Genomic DNA, 18,232 nt, shown 5'->3' with positions numbered 1-18,232 from the left:
AAACTAAATATCTTATTTGAATCTCACCAAATTCTCCACTAAGGTCCAGGATCCCACATTGCATTTAGTTGTTATTTCTCCTCTGTCTCCCCCAAGCTGTCATTACAGTTCCTCAGTCTTTTCTTGTCTTCACAGTTTTGACACTTTTGAAGACTACTTGTCAGTTGTTTTGTAGATTACCCCTCAATCTGGGCTAATCTGATGTTTTCCCATGGTTGGAACGAGGTTATGCATATTAGGTAAGAATCCCGCAGAAGTGATGTTGTATCCTTCTCAGTGCATCATATCGTGGGCTCCTGATGTTGATACATCTTGTTACTAGTGATGTTTACATTGATCACTGGGTTAAGATGATGATGTCTGCTGGTTTCATCCACTCTCTTTTCCTTTGTAGTTAATAAATATCTTGGGGGAGATACTATGAGACTAAGCAAATTCTGTTTCTCCTCTCACTTTCACCCTCCAAATTTAGCATCCGTAGGTGTCTCTTGTCTGCAACAATTATTACTATGGAGTGTGCCTATTATTACCATGAAGTTTGCTATTTCCCTTTGTCCTACATTTATTCATTGGAATTTTATTCTGAGAAAGAGCAGTCTTTTCTCCCCTAATTAATTGATTAATATAAATAAGTTAGTATGGACTTGAGTTGTTTATTCTATTCAATGAATTATAATCCAGTGCTCTTACTATTGATTCTGTGCCTCAAGTTGTTCCAGCTGAGGCCATTAGGAGCTCCTCTGGCTGGGCTCTTCTGTTCCATCAACAAGCTCTTATCGTTTTTGAGCATTCCCTTATTTTCTGGCAACAGAAGATGTTCCTGGCTGGTCTTGTACTTACGCTGCTCCAGCCCTGTGGTCACTGGGTGACTGGGAGTGAATATGGAGTCATCATTCTGGCCTTGAATTCATATCCAATTTACTTAGAAATCATGAACGACTAAGAGACTTGATGACCTATCATATGGCACCTGAAATCTGCCAAGGTGTCCCAAAGATACTATTAATAATGTATGCTAAACCTTGAATGTAATTATGAAGGGTGGAGATCGGTTTCACATCCCAGATGAAGGGGAGAGCTTGCAGCATGGGAAGATCTCGTTTGTAGGCATCTCTACCACCTACGATCTGTGATCTCACACATGTCACATTGCCACTCCACAAAGGGACCAAGTCTGACGGAGCATACTACACACAGACTTCCTGTGTGGATCAAAGGAACCACGCGTGAAAATGTTTATGAACTGCAAAATGTTATAAAAATGTGAGGTGTTAGTGTTATTGCTTCTATAAACACTGAGTCATCACAATTGTGGAGCTAGAATAGACCTAAAAGATCATCCTGTCCAATACCTGTGTTTTACAGGCAGAGAATCAGAGCCCCAGACAGGTTAAGTGATTTGTCCAAGGCTCCAGGGTGGTAGAATCGAGTCTAAAACCCAGGCCTTCTAACCCCTGGTTATGTGTTCTCTCCATTACAACATCTGCTATTTAAGCAATTTTTTCATCACGCAACCTGGGAGGAGCTACCATGCTTTTTTCATTTTAACTCCTCTTTCTAAAATGGAATTCAAGTAAACTAGAGAAAGAGAGTGCCAGTTTTACTTTTGGGAATGTTGTTACTTTTAAATTGTCTTGTATTTATTTTCATTCTCTAAACTTGGCTCTCTAGTTAGGGCAGGGCTAAGTCTGTTCTGTAAGAAACAGTACAAGATAAGGTATCTCTCTCCTCAGAAGACGACTATCTGAACCTGGTTCTGGGAAGTGATTCCAATTCTTCTGCTGCAAAAGACTCGTACACACTGTGACAATGACTACGTGATGCCAGACGTCTGGATATTTAGAAACACATAGATGATTACCTACATGTTTTCTCTGTGTTTATTCTAGATGTTTGGAATCATGAATTCAAAGTCTCTGTGTCTAGAATGTCAGGGAAGAAAAGGTTGGGTTTTTTTTAACTTTGTTTTTTGTTGCAGAAACAAAGCTGATTTTTTTTTTTGGCCACACCCCATGGCATGTGGGATCTTAGTCCCCCGACCAGGGATCGAACCCACGCTCACTGCCTTGGAAGTGCGGAGACTTAACCACTGGACTGCCAGGGAAGTCCCCAAGGTTTTATTTTTTAAATTTATGTGTTCTCACAGTATCTCAGAACAGGGCTTTATTTATTTTTTTCGTTCCTGGAATATTTGTTTGTTGAGCAGGAACTTGGAACTTGGGACCATGCTTCACAAGGTCCCAATTCTAAAAAATTTCCTGTCAAGATCAGTAACGGACGCTTGCTGTAATTTGGTGTTCAGTACTCTTCTTTCCTTTGGGCAATTGCTTTCTTATCCCACGTGGATGTGGGAAATTGTTTGTTGGGATGTCCTGCCTGCTCTCCAGCTGCAGACATGGGTATATGAACAGATCTTGCTAATCTTGGATCCCATCTCTGTCTATGGCAATTGTGTAAACTGACCATCATATTTATATTTCTGGATCCAACTATACTTGAGCCGGCTTCATGGTCCAGTGAACCAACTGATCCCTTCTTTGCTTAAACTGATTGAGTTGGGTTTCTGTCTCTTGCAACCACAAGGGTTCAGACTAATTCCAGGTCCTTATCTCAGATACGTTCCATTCTACCTGCCCAGGTTAGGGTTCCGTTCTAACCCTAACCCTAACCTGCCCATTACAGGCAATCAGTAAATGCATATTGAATAAGTGAACACATTGGGAATAAATATAGCAAGTATGTGAGCCTGTCACTTTGACCTCTTCTTCCAACAGTCATTTCTCAGGATGCAAAAGAAAAATGGGGAGGGGAACATTATTTTTGAATGATCAGTGAGCAGCGACATAACTCAAAGGACAAGAAGAAAGACAACCAAGGTATCTGAATAATTCACAGACGGGATAATTAGCCAGAATGCTTAGCATTACCAGAAATTCCACCGCTCAGGATCCCTTTGTTCAGCCAATAGTCACAATCTGTCTCATTTCATTACATCAGATTTTTAATGAGAAGGGAAGGAGAAAAAAAGGCTCTCATTCGTTAGAGCTCTATTACATGCCAGACACCAGGCTGGGCAGTAGGGCCAGCTCCCTGGGCGCGAGCCGTGCGGTCCCACTGGGCCCCGTGCTCAGAAAGTCCCTGAGCTTGGTTTAGTGCGCTACTGTTGCCAACTTGAAGTTCTTAATAATTTTTGAATAGAGGTCCCGTGGTTTCACTTTTTTTTTTTTTTTTGCGGTATGCGGGCCTCTCACTGTTGTGGCCTCTCCCGTTGCGGAGCGCAGGCTCCGGACGCGCAGGCTCAGCGGCCATGGCTCACGGGCCCAGACGCTCCACGGCATGTGGGATCTTCCTGGACCAGGGCACGAACCCGTGTCCCCTGCATCGGCAGGCGGACTCTCAACCACTGCGCCACCAGGGAAGCCCCCGTGGTTTCACTTTTCATGGGGGCTTGCAAATTCTGTAGCCAGGCCTGCTGGATAGTTTGTTTTCTCTCTATTAGTTCTCATATCAGCCCAAGGATATTGTGTCATTTTCCCACCTTTTAGAAGGAGGACCTGGATAAATGTGCAGCCAAGGTCATATTGCAGAGGCGGGATTTGGAATCACGTCAACTTAACATGAGAGCCTCTGAGCTTTCCTCTGTCTCCTCCATGCACACACAAGCAGTAAGGGGGAGTCCTGCTTCCAAGGGGCCTATGTGTAATCTTAGACAGGTAACGTGGAAAGCATGAGGCCGGGTGAATTCCAGGATTCTCCAAACACGGTATGTGTGATTGGACTTGAGAAATTTATTCGTTTGTTTGACTGATATTTTTTGAAGACCTTGTATTGGTCAAGCACTTTACATGCATTTTTTCATTCAACAACAGACTTTCACTGAGCTCCTGATCTGTGCCAAGTTCTTATTTGAGGCTCTAGGAATAGGACAATGAATAAAGCAGGTGAGATCCCAGCTTTTGCAGAGATCGTGCGTGCAAGAACGTGCGTGTGTGTGTGTGTGTGTGTGTGTGTGTGTGGTGGTGGTGGTGGTGGGAGGTTAGAGGAAGACAGTGGGAGTAGAAATAAATAAGTTACCAAACAAGCTAGGTAATTTAGGATGCGACAATCACAATGAAAGAAACATACAGGAAGTGTGATCTAGATAGGGTGAGCAGAGAGTATCTCTCCAAGGGCTGGATACTTAAGCTGAAGCCTGAAGAATCCAGCCATGGGGGAAACCAGCTTAAGCAGCTTCAGTCAGAAGCAAGAGCAAGTGACAAAAACCCTGGGGCTGCGAGTAGCTCGGCAGGTTGCATGATCCTCATCCAAGCTCATTTTGCAGATGAGGAAACTGAGACCTGGGGAGGTTAAGAAGTTTCCTGGCATACCAGTTAGTGGGAGACTAAGCATTAAATTCTGTCTCCAGAGCTGGTGCAATTGGTCCCTCCACGCTGGCCTCCCTGAGGTGATAAGCTGATGAAGGAATTGATTTTATTTTATTATTATTATTATTTTTGCTGCGCCACATAGCATGTGGGATTTTAGTTCCCTGGCCAGGGATCAAACCTGCGTCCCCTGCATTGGAAGCACAGAGTCTTAACCACTGGACCACCAGGGAAGTCCTGAAGGAATTGATTTTAGATGGTGACAGCCTTGGAGGGATAGACACGCGAATCTGAATTGAGGCCTCTCTGACCACAAAAATCCTTTTTGCAAATTTGCATCACATTTTCCAGTGTTCTACTTTAAAAAAAAAAAAAATCCCCAGCACAGTTTGTATGCCAGGGACCCATAATCCTCATGGAAGGTTGCAGTTTGACCCGGGGGTGGGCGTGGGCCTAGGGTAGAGTGCATGTCAAGTAGACTCCCTGTTTCTCCTCACCTGAGTTCAGTGGCTCCTTACCTCACATTTGGGAGCTCCAGTGCCCTGAGAGGTGAGAATCTCCAATAGAATGGCCCATTGTCAGCCTGGAACCACACGCAGCCAGCGAGATGCTCCTGACACCTGGCTCTGATAAAGAGGGTGGATTCACTGTCTCCTCAGACTTGAACCGTGTCCTTGGAAAGCCCTGCCCCAGTCCCTAAGTGGATTAGAAGCTGAACCAGGGTGCTGATCGGTGTGACCCTGTTTCCACATTTCACCGAAAGAAAAAAACCACGACCAGAGTTCCATCTTGCTTTAAGTCCTGTAGAAGAGAGAAACATTTGCATTCATTACCTTGCCTGAAATTACTTTGGATGGATTTTAAAACCAGTCACAGCTAATAATAACTATTATTATGGATGTTTATATGTAAGACATATTCACTTAAATGGTGAACGTCAACAAGTATCATACAAGATAATAAGAAGATTTAGACCTTCAATATGTATTTGTGATTCAGCTAAATGCACTAAAATTTGCATTTGTGCCTGTTTCAAACCACTACTTTTAGTGTGTAATAGTTAATTATTGGGGCATATCATTGCTTTATTGCTTTGGGCTGTACTATAAGATGTATTAACAAAAGCATGAGTAAAATGTAATTTTTAAAGTAAGTTGTAAAGATCCACATGCCACAAACCTAAAGAGGATTTCTGGATGTAAAAAGAGCTATTTTTGATAGTTTGTAAAATATCATAAACTATTTGGTAATTTATGTTACAATGCTGAGTTAATGGCATCAGCCCAAAGAACAGCCACTTCTGACTTCTGATGTAGTGAAAGCAAGGGAAGAAGCTCTAAAAGTTGTGTACATGACTGTGTCTGGCAATAAGCAGCTTAACTTTTCTGGTATTATTCTTGGGTGGGTATTAATGAAAACATCCTTTACAAAATGTCAAATGTGTCTACAAATATGGAGTTCAGTTTAGACTTTTGAAAGATCGAAGAGATTTGTGGGTAGATGGACACCCCAGTCAAGTAGTCAATTATGTTTTACTGGGTTCAGTCAGTGGCCTGTCTTTAGGAATGAACATTTCTTGGTGTTGTGGATAGGGTCTTCTCTACACCTCTTCTAGTGGGTGTGGCATGGGTACATGCTGGGAAGTAAATTTGTTAATTATTCTTTTACAATCCCCTCCCACCCTGCCGAATACATTATTACTATCATTATCATTATTATTATTATTAGCTTTGGTTGCAGGTGGGGACCTGGTCCATGCTGAAGAAAGATTACTCAAAAGTCACCCCCTTAGTAAGGGTATCTGAGCCCTTGCTCTCAGTGTGACACTGGCCAATTTAAGAGTGATGCCTCTAGACAGGTAGCAATCTTATTATTTCCCCTCCCTTGCTGTCTCCTGTGGGTCCCTCTCAGCCCTTCCAACTTTTTCCTTACTGCATCCTATGTATTTAGATGCTACCCTGCTTTTATTTTACTCTGTGTTGATAATGCCATAGCGACCTTCTTGCAAATTACCACTCCCCACTTGACCCAAGTTTCAGGTAATTATACCTCATTCGGCTACATTCACGGGCACACAGCAAACTTAACACCTGCCCAAGCAGTTGGGAGGCTCTCGGATTCGTGAGGGATGTCTACTTGCTGGGTTTCACATGTGAGAAGAGTCTCACCCCACCCCGATCCCCTACACGGGTCACTGTTATGGTATCCTAAATAATAGGAAATCTGAGGAAAGCGTCACCTCTCAGCAGAGCTGGAGTGTGCAGCAGTGCTCTGACACTGGAACATTCTGCTGAATTTGCCCAATGAGCCACTTCAGGAAGTCAATTGGCAATAACAACAAATTGGGTCAAAAATAATTTCCTGCATATTTCTTAAGTTTCCTTCTTTTCTTTGCCAGAGAAATGGAGGGGGGATGTGCAACAAAAACTGAGGTGTCTTCTTTCCATGAGCACGTAAAAACACGCCTGCTCTCTGACTGCAGGGGCCGTGAAAAACGCTGGGCTCAGCACACTGGTCACAGTTCCGGAATACCTACGGGCTCCGTGCCTTTGTAGAATGTCCCAGTTCATTCTCTTCAGATAATCCCAGACTGAATCTGAATTATGCCCAGAGTGATTCTTTCCCACGGACTCTGCCATTATGGGGGGAGCCCTGGTGCAGCCACCCGGGCATCAGATCTAGGTCATCCGTGGTGTTGACGTGCACACGTCCATGGTACCCGCACGCTTACTGCTCCAAAGACAACAGTTTTCTCTGATTCAATCATGTTCCTTTTGCTTCACAAGTTGGGGGCCCGGTGGGGGAAGCGTCCCCACTCCAGGCAAAGTAAGGGTTTGAGTTTCTGGGTCATCGGGAGATGACTTCCCTTTGCCATACCTGGCAGGCAGCCTTTGGTGGAGGCTGCCTTAACACTGACATGTTTGGTAACTTGAGGAAGGGATGGAGCAATCCATTATCTGCTTCCATATCGCTTAGCAAGCCTCGTGTGCGGAGTGGCCATCTTGAATTGATTGCTCCAGCGACACAAGTCCGTGCCAATCCTGCCTGCTAGCAGATGGCTCTAAATGAGGTCATTGTTTTGACAGTTTCACAAAAGAACCCCAAACAGCCTGAACAAACCCTTGCACATGTTGGATCATCCGGAACAGTTGTGAGATAAAAGATGAACGTGGACCAAAATGTTGGGAAGTGTGAAACACCACCGAGGGTTTCTCTCTGACTCCTCACATCCAGGGAAACCCCGAGCGAAGATGGAGAAGATTGGTCTGATTCCCCTCCCAGCCTCCTCTAGCCCTGGGTGTTGGAACTGCTTGGGTGGCAGTGATCTGATTAGGGGAGGACAATTGTCTCAAACCTCAGTGATCTCAAGCTCCATTGAGAAGCATCTTGGCAGCCTGGACGCTGATATTCTTGGAACGCTCTGTATTTCTCACCAATTCCAAGAGTGTCTGTGTAGCAAGTCACGTGGCCCCCAAAGTAACACTGGAAATTCATAGAATTAGGGCATCCACTGGGACTACTTATCATTTGGGTTGGGAAATTGGGCAGGCTTTCTGAGTTCTTTGCAGGGACGACCACTGTGTCTTGGCTTCTAGAGTCTGCAGTCCTTGACGGCAACACTCGAATCCTTAGCACTGATCCAGCTGCACTTAGTCCCTCAAGCTTGCACCTGAAGGAGGGACATTTCCTTGTTTTAGATCTGTGTGCTCATCAGAGCGAGGGTCAAAGTGATCACAGTTTTCTCCTTCTTCTTGATGTGGTAGAAAGACCACTGGGTTCGAAGAAGGTTTTCTACCCTTAGGTTCTAGTTCTGGAAACTCATGAAGGCAAAAAATGTGTTCTGTGTTTGCACTGGTTTCCTACAGCTCCCATAGCAAAGTGTCACTAGTTGGATGGCTAACACAACAGAAATTTACTCACCCACAGTTCAGGAGACTAGAAGTCCACAATCAAGGTGTTGGCAGAGATGATTCCTTTTGGGGGCTCTGAACAGAGGGAGGATCTGTTCCATGCCTCCCTTCCAGTGGCTGCCAGAAATCCTTAGTGTTCCTTGGCTTGTGGGGGGCATAACTCCAATCTCTGACTCCCTCTTCACACGGTGATTTCTTTATGTGCCTCTGTGTCCAACTCCTTATAAGGACACCGGTCACTGGATCAAATCCCATCCTGCTCCAGTATGACCATCTGCCAAGACCCTATTTCCAAATAAGGTAAGGTCACATTCCCAGGTACTACTGGGGTTAGAACTTGATGATGTCTTCTTGGAGGAGACAATTCAATCCACGGCAGGGTTTGACTCTCAAGACCATCCCCAGTGCCAGCCACCTCTTGCCATCTGTGGGCCTTTGGCAGATCAAGGAATTTCTAGACCTGAGTTTCTTCATCCGTGGAACGAGAACCCTAAACTAGAAAATCTCCAGTGTCACGCCCTCTGCTTGTACACTCCTGTTTGTGGGAGTTATTACGTATGTTCTAGGGCCCCTTTATCTGGGTAGGGATACATATCAACCCAGGAGGGACTTGAATTTTAAATGTGAATTTCAAGTTTTCTCAATAGTTTACTTCCAAGCTAGGCAATATTGATGAAGTAAGTCTTAAAATGAAAACCGTTCAAGTGCAAGTCTTCAGACCCATGTGTGGAATTTCGTTAGAGGCATTCACCACACAGCATTTTATGGGCGAGCACACAAACATTTTCATCTCCCCTCTTGCAGTGGAAGGCTTGCAGAAGAACTCCATGATTTTAGAGAGACATGCTAGGGGGATGCAACACTCACAGGTGTTCTGGGCACAGGACTCGGCCTTATTGCTGTGCCCGGCGAGGAAGTCAGAACTGAAAGTTCATAACAAAGACTGTTCAAAGCGCAGCGGTGCTGTCACTGCAGCTTTCGCGAAGCACGTCTTTGCTTTTTCACTCTGTATGGTGATGCTCATTTCATCACTTTAGCTTGTATGTTATTCCCTTTCGTAGCCCAGGATTGTGAAGCCCCATCTAAAAACCTCTTTAAATGACTTCCTCACCTGCAGTCCCTTCCCTCCCTTACTCCCTCCCCAGCGCATTACTGAACATGGTGCTTCATTTATTCTAGGAGCTACTCTGCAGGGTACATGTGAGCCAGGCCCACTTGTGTGAGGTGCTAGCGGCTCACAAATGACCGTGACCCAGACACTCTCTTCCAGGAGCTCACCGTCTAAAGGCAGGAAGTCAGGGCACAATATCTAAGTGCAAGGATGGACACAGGCCCAGGCAGTTATGGGAGCACAGAAGCCCGGGGCCCAGGGAGACTTCCCGGAGGAGACAGATGACTGGAGGGGAAAGTGGGAGTCATCAGCGGGTTTGTGTGGATGGTGACGTATTCCAGCCAGAGGCGAAAGAAGCAGACGAGAGGCAGGCACGGCAAGCTGAGTGCTGGGTGGGGCTTCCCGGACCGCCACTCCTACACTCCAAATTCATGGTTAATGAACCGCAGGGAAAACAGTGACGTTTGTCTTCTTCCCACAGCACTTCCGTCAGATTAAGTTTTGTCTTAGAGCTGATTGTAAAGGGGAGGCTAGGCCAGCTCCCAATCCTGGTGTGATTTACACATGAGCCTCCGAAATGTGGGTATAACATGAAAGGGTGATTCAGCTTTGCTTGTTCTGAAGACACTGAACGAATAATGGAGGTTTGCTTCTGAGCGTAGTGATGATGGCAGAGGTTGGTGGGCAGGCCGGGTGCTCCCTGGAGGTGCACTGACTCGAAATAAGGGTGGCCTGGGGTGGGAGCTGCAGAAACCTTAAAATCCTCCACCAATTAAAACTCTGCTCAAGGCCTTTGTCTGCTCAGCCAGCCTGTGCGGGTCAAGCCTGTCCTTGACCCCAACTCCCAGGCAGTTCATCCCACCTGGCCAGAAGCCTCCCCTCCCTTGAAGAAACTTCAGCTATTCTGTAAGGTTCTGCTCACCCCAGGCACCCTCTGCGAACCCCTCCAAAAGCCTCCAGGAAAAATGAATGAGCACACGCCATGATTGATATTCTTTGGGGACTTTGTTCATCATCATAATATAACATCTTAACATTGACAAAGCTGGTCAGACGTTGTGCTTGACATAACTATAACTTTCAAATTAAGTCATTTATGGATCGCTCCATGTTCAACGGGATGGTTATGGAAGAGGTGGGGAAAAAAGTATATTTGTAGAGCTTAAAACTTAGCCAAGGCTACGAAGCACATTTGCTGGACAGTCACAGACTTCAGATCCTGATCTCAGGGCAGAATCCTTTTTATGGTAGGGCTCTCTCCCAGTATGGGTTTTTTCAGGAAAATGGAGCCAATCAAGTATTCCAGGAATGAAGGGTTTAATCTGGGAATGAGGGCTTATCTGAGTATTGGAAGAGCCAGTACTGCCAAGGTCTGAAAAGTTGCTGCAGAAAATCAGGGAAGTTGCAGCCAGATGGTTGGGGAAGTAGACACTGAGACCTCAGGCTTCGCAAAAGCTTCTAAGGAAACTACTGGAGTTCTTAGAAATTTCTGAAGAAACTCCTACCAACTGGCTGAGTCTGCAGTAGCAAAATGGGTGATTTACAAGACCGGCTGAGAAGCAGCCACGGATCTCGCATCTGCTCATGTGTCTGCTGAGCTGATCTCTAGAGAAGAATGACCTCTGCTCCTGGCTCACCATGCAGGGCTCCTTGGCAAACTTGACATGGCACTGTACAGGCAGGAGGTTCTGGCAGCTGTAGTTGCCTGATCCTTGCAGGGTGTGGCGGGTGATAGGCTGACAAAAGACCACTCATTCCAGGTGGTTCTCAGTTGGGTTTTTGTGCCATTATTCTTCTTAGTGTCATTATTTCAGGTAAACCTGACTTACAGACAGCACATCTAGGAACGTTCCTTTCACAGTTACTTTTCTGCCTCCAGGGCCGTGATCCTCCCCGAGAATTCTCCCTGCTGCTCTTCCTTCTTAATCCCTATCATCAGGAGGTCCTCATCTACTTGCCTTGGTTTTGCTTATCTCTTAGCTGTGGGCTGATTCACTAAGTGGTTACCCATCTTTTCTTCTGGGAGGATGACAAATGCCTTGTAGAGCACCTAGTGTTGGTCACATAATGAGGCCCTCAGTGAAGGTAAGTTCCTTTCTTCCCTGTAGTAGATAGTTGGTGTTTTTGTCCTTCCATTATCCACGCATCCTTCTGCAGGTCTCAGCAGTTCAATTCACCTTGGAAAACGTCCTTCTCCCATTCCATACACAACTATCCATGTAATTTGGATGAGGCTGATCACTATCCACCCCTCCACTTGCTTTGGGTATGGGCATACGACTTGGGTTTGACCAATCAGTGTTTCCCTTCTCTCCAGTCCTCATGATTGGCTGAGAGATGAGCACATGCTCAAATTGGTCCAGTGAGAATCAAACGTGGTAATTGGATGGGAACTGTGGGAAAAAGGAGCACTTTTTTTGGCTAGGGTGATTAAGGTGGTGAAATGTAAGCCTAGACATACTGGAGGCCTCTTTATCTCTAAGAGTTGAGAACCTGCCTGAATTGAAGCCATGACAGTGAGAACAGAGTCCAGGGATGTAGAAAGAGACCTGACAACTTTGTAGACTCCCTAGAGTGAGTTGAATCTAAGGCTTCTGGACATTCATGCTCCAGGTTAAACTTTCATCCTTGACCCTCAACCCACAGAGATTCTGGAACCAAAAATAAGACATTCTGAGAAAGCAAAGGAAAGAATTTCAAATCAGAGGTAATGTAACTACAGTCTGTAGGGAAAGGGGCAGGGAATGCTTAATGGTTGATTTAGACACAAAGTTCCAGCACCATGGATCCAGTTCCATGGATCTCTCATGCTCTCTTGAACTCTCCCAGAATCTCCCCAGAGTCTGTCTCTAAAATCTTTAACCACCTGCTTTAATAAAACTTGCTTTACCTCAAATATTGGAATAGAAAATAAGTAAAACACATTACATTCAATATTTTTTTCTCTAATAATTAACAGCATAAGAACATACGAAGAAATGACTACACACCTACTAAGACAGTGTTGAGTATTCTCCATGTTCAAATGGCTTTTTTTAAAATTGAGGGATCATTGACATCTAACATTAAGTTAGTTTCGGGTATACAATGTAATGATTCAATATTTGTAGTTATTGGAAAACAATCACCAAAATAAGTCTAGTTAACATCTGTCACCATACAGCATTATAAAACTTTTTTCTTGTGACAAGAACTTTTAAGATCTACTCTGTTAGGAAATTTCAAATATGCAAAAAGTATTATTAACAATAGTTACCATACCATATATTATACCCTCATGACATATAGTTTATAACTGGAAGTTTGTACCTTTTGATACCCTTCACCCATTTTGCCCACTTCCTCACCCCCAACCTCTGGGCTTTTTAAAACTATGCTCAAAATATGGGTCCTTACTAATGTTTTATACATTATTTCAAACAAAAGGTATTTCAATTATGGGAAGGCTACAGTAGGTTTGGTGATTTGATCTATGAATATAATCTTCAAGTACTATAATGTTTTTATTAAAGTTTTGATTTCAAATAATTAGCCTACGAATATGAATTTTTAGAATACAGGCTTTGAGAATTACTTGTTTCTCTAGTTTAACATTTGTTATCATACAGGACTTCATGTATGCTATGTACTAAGGAATGCAAGTTCAATGTTAAAGGGACAAAAACAACTATGTAGAGAAGCCAAAATGAGCATGCTTTTGAGCTGCGGTAATAAAAGTCCAGTGTCTGGCTCAAGAGAGGTGACACTCTGTGCTGGTCATACCACACAGAGCATCACAGGGAATGGTCAACTGCATGGTCAAACCACAATGAGGGGCTCAGCTACAGAGCCAAAGGCTAAGGACAATGATAAATTGGGGAAACCTGGAGAAGAACCTGGTACACTGGGTCATAGGAAACTCTGACAGTCAAAAGACCCAGGAGGTTTTAGTTTGGAGCACAGAGGACTTGCAGAGGACTTGTGGTCATTCAGTGGGTGATGGGTTCCCTTATTCTGTGTAGTTTCAAGGGAAGAACAAAGCCAGTGAGTGGAAGGTGAAGGAAGACAGTATAGAAGCCTGGGTATGGTCACAGTTGGAGGGCTCAGCCTGACCGGCCACCAGGAGACTTGGCCAAGCAGTTAAGAGCTCCAGCTGTGAGGTTAGATGCCTTGGTTGGGATTCTGCTTAAGCCCTTGTGACTTTGAGCAGATTCTTCATTTGCTAATTAGAACAATGATAGTGCCTACCACATAGGGATGGTTATGTGAGTTAACAGATGAATACAGAAGTCTTCAAGAGTATGGCAGATAGTAAGTTCGGGGATCACACTTAGCACAGTGCCAGGCATAGTAGGTGCAGGTGTGCAATTACTTGTTATTGACTGACTGACTGACTGAATTAATTAATTAATTAAATTAATGGATAATTTCTATGTTTTCGTCCATCTGTGAGTTGTCCATCTGTGAGTCTGGTGCCTCATCAAAAATAGCAGCACTTTCTTTTTCTTTGATGTACATCAACTCAACATTGATGTGTTTTAAGAGAAGTGTGTATATAAAATATTATTTGTAATCATATAATATATATAAAATATTATATATAATATAAAATTCATATATATGCATGTATCGATATGCATGTACATATATAAACAGTTTAAAACTATAGAAAATCAAGAAGCAGAAAAGAAAACATTCATGATCTCATCCACCAGAAATAATTACTAACATTTCCTTTGACTCTTTTTCAATGTATTTGTTTACATAGTTGGATCAGACTATGTCTAGATTTTTGTATCCTGTATGGGTGTTTTTTTGTGTTCTTTTTTGGCTTAACATTGTGTGATAATTTGATTGCTTTTGGAGATGCTTTTTAGTGTTTATTTACTCCTTTCCTACTTCAGTCCTGAGCATTCGCTGAGCACCTACAATGTGTTCAGGTCCAGAAATAGAGATGAACAGGGGGCTGGCTGTTCTTGTCCATTTGCCAAAAGAGATGCTAGATGGGTTCATAACAGCAAATAACTGAATGTTAAGCAATTAAAAATCTCTGCCTTCACCATTTTCATTGAAACTCTTGCCCCGAATGTGTATTATCAAAAGTTAACATGTGTTTCTTTTTGCCCTCGGACTAGAAAATCTTCCCCAAATAACTAGTTCCTTTGCCTTCAACAATGCTACCTCCCCCCTGTAACCACCTGGGTTGCTGGGAGCTGCCAGTGCACACACAGAGCTAACTAGACATGTTCCCAGATGATGCTTAATTAAATCCTTTAATTATTAGCCACTCACCACATTTGCATCATTCCCTAGTGCTTAGCGCCAGACTCATTTAGGGGAGGAAGCCAGCCTCCTATTTGCCCAAATTACTGCCTCTATTAGAGTTTTATCGGATTCAGGAAAGTTGGAATTCTGAAAATATTTTTTTAGAACTCACCAGTATTTAGCTTGATATTAAGCAAGTCTTTACACCTTGAAAATGCCCTTTATCCAAATCGATAAGTTAAGCCCAGACTTCAGGTTGAATCCAAATATAGCATTAGCTTGTTCAAACCATTGAGCTGCTCACTGGGCAGCTACAGGGTTGGAAGGCAGGACTGGTGTTAACATCTCCATGTTACAAATGAGGAAACATCGTTAGAGTACCTAAGAGGACAGCTGACTCTTCCCAGTGTCCACGCCCCCAGTAAAATGTTTCAAAGCATGGCACAGAGTAGGGCCTGAGTGCCCTGTCCTCCTCCAAATGAGAAAGCAGGAGACCTGGAGCTGGGGCTGCCATAGGTGTTTCCTGCCAGGAGTGCCCTCCGTCCTCCGTCCTCGGAATCCCCAGGTGCAGCCAGACACAGCACCAATGGCCGCCTGTAGGCACCCGAGGATGTGGCAGAACCGGTGAAATAAAAGCTACTGCATGGGAGCAGAGAAAGTATTTGCAATGCTAAGCACAGATACTGTGCTCCAAACTATTTTTTAAATAATGAATTTCATTCCGCATATGCCTGATCAGTGTTCCTATCTCTGAGGCCTTCCCTGACCATGGTATCTAAAATAGCAAATTCCCTGGGACTTCCCTGGCGGTCCAGTGGTTAAGACTGTGCGCTTCCGCTGCAGGGGGTGGGGGTTCGATCCCCAGTTGGGGAATTAGGATCCTGCATGCAGCGCAGGGCAGCCAAAAAAACAAAAAAATAATAAAATAAAATAAAATAGCAAACTCCCTCCCTCCCACCTGAGCACTCTCCCATAGGCCTGCATGGCCTAATTTTTCTCCTTAGTACCCGTTACATACATGTATTACATACAAGAAGACTTTTGGTTTATTGGCTTATTGTCTGACTCTTCCCCATTCTCCTTTGCCCGAAGGCAAGCTCAACATGGCCGGGCTTTGCTGTGTTCTCTGCTGTATGACCAGCTCTAGCATAGCTCCAGGACGTGGTAGGTGTTCACTAAATATTTGTTGAATAAATAAATGAGTGTGTGAGCAAGTCCTAGAATCTTCTGAAATTTGCAGATAATGGAGTTTGCCTTAAGGACCTTTTATTTATACAAAAATACTTCATTAGGAACGATCGTTCTCTGGATAAGGTGATGTAGGAGCATTTGCCCAGGCTTGTTATAAATCATCCTCAGAGAAATGGTTCCTTCATTCTTCAGACATTTCATGAGCACTGTTTATGTGCCAGGTATTGTGCTAGGCACTTGGGATTTTAAGAAGTGAATGGGACATGTCTCTGCTTCCAGACTAATGGGTAGGAAAAACAAGTAAGCAGGTCATCAGAGTAGAATGTGCAGTGATTGGGGTCGTTCAGGTTGCTGAGGGAATCTGGGAAGAGAAGCGAGTAACTTTACTTAGGGGGGTTGAGAAAATGGTTTTAGAGAGGAGACAAAGAGGAGAACTGAAGACATTCCAGGCAAAGGAAAGAATGTACGAGGGCAAGACACTGATAAAGGGCAGGACTGCTCTGCAGGGTCGTACAGGTTGTGCACTGCACAGCTCCGGGTCTGTGTATGGTGGTGAGGGGCACATTCATATTGTGGTCTATGTGCAATATGGTGACCCTGTGAGAGGACAAGGCAAATTCAGAGAAGAGAGAAATGCGGAGGAGCCGGAAGGTAGAGTAGATTTAAGGGAAATAAGGGAAATGGCCAAGGGTTATGATGGGAGGTGATGATATCAGAATGTGAAGGGCCTTGTGAGCAAGGTAAGGAGTTTGAAGTTTCCTGTCTGAGCCACCCAAGGCTAATGGGACAAAAACCAGAGACAAGAAGGCTCAAAAGGAAAAAGGTGGGGCTAGAGCCTGGGGAATTTTCTTAAGCTGAAGGAGCTTCTGTAGAGAGCTGGCAGCTTCAAACACAGGTGAGGGGCACCTCTCGGGCAGATGAGAGCTTTATATGAGAAGAGCAAGGGCAGGGCCCGTGGACTTCCAGGCTGGGGATCAGGATAGTTGGAGGCAACGTAAGGATTAGGGGAGGGTGACGTCCTTGAAACAGAGTGAAGAGAGTTTTGAAAGTCACCTGTGGTCAGCAGTGCCAAATGCAGAAAGATGAACTCGAATGGGTCGGAGGGTGGAGTTTGGGACAGCTCATTTGGGATTTCACTCACTGGGGCCTGGTGGGAAAGTCAGACTGGGAGGAACTGAGCTTTGGAGGAGAGCTGAGGAAGAGGAGACGGAGGCAAAGAGACACCTCAGAACTCAGGGTGTTCCTGGCCCACCTGGGAAGGACATCTCACTGGCTGGAGTCAGAGGCTTACAAGCTTTACTTGTCATCTCTCCTTGAGCTTAGGGATTATTATGTGTGTGAATACATTAGCCATAATTCATTCACTCATATATTTATTCATTCACAAAACATACTGTCGTGTCCTCTAGGCCAGGCTCTTGAAGGACATGGCAAAATGGGACAGACATTGTGATTTTTACCTTCTCGAGGGAGAGGCTGGACCATCAAGACCCCTTCTGACGTCGCACCACGACCTCATCCTCAGCTCCCATGGAAGCTCTCAGCTCGGGAGAAGCCCCACATTTTACATGTGGCGGAGCCTTAAGGGCAGCTGTCTTGTTGGAAGGTGTAACTGAGGGATGTATTTTAAGAAAACATTTATGTAGCAAATGCACATATAAATTTTGTTTCACCAGAAGTATAGTTTGTATACTTTAAAAAAGTACTAATTTTCATCTCTATTGATTGTTGGGGTGGGGCATGGAGGTGGAGAGTATAGGGCTAAAGTTCCTCTCACCATCCCTCGGTACCTTGCTGTCTTAAACTCATTTATCCTATCTTCTGACCACACCATTGACCATCTAGATTTTACACTCCTGTTCTCACAATTCCTGTTCTTTTATCTTACCAAAATCTTAGGTCCATTTACCCTCCATTTCCACCATTCTCTCACCTCCCTTTTGTCTGTCTTCTTTCCTGAAATGTTGGTCTTCCACCCTTGATATTCTCTTCCATTTCATAATCGTTTCCTGCCTTCTTTCCCCCCGTCCCATATGTTGTCCATATTTGAGTGACTCCCAATATCCAGGGCATCTCTCTCTCTCTCCCTCTCCTGAGTTTCAGGTCCCTTTAATCAATTGCTTCTTGATGTCTCCATCTGGATGTCCCGCTGCCACTTCAAATCTCATCAGTTACCAACCTCTGGCCCAAGCAAAACTCATTTCTCCTTTTTTTTTTTTTTTTGGTACACGGGCCTCTCACTGTTGTGGCCTCTCCCATTGCAGAGCACAGGCTCCGGACGCGCAGGCTCAGCGGCCATGGCTCACGGGCCCAGCCGCTCCGCGGCATGTGGGATCTTCCCAGACCGGGGCACGAACCCGTGTCCCCTGCATCGGCAGGCGGACTCTCAACCACTGCGCCACCAGGGAAGC

Source organism: Hyperoodon ampullatus (genome assembly GCF_949752795.1).
Source record: "Hyperoodon ampullatus genome assembly, chromosome: 1".
Lineage (NCBI taxonomy): Eukaryota > Metazoa > Chordata > Mammalia > Artiodactyla > Ziphiidae > Hyperoodon > Hyperoodon ampullatus.
The sequence above is the reverse complement of the archived record's forward strand: the minus strand, read 5'-3'. Positions refer to the sequence as shown.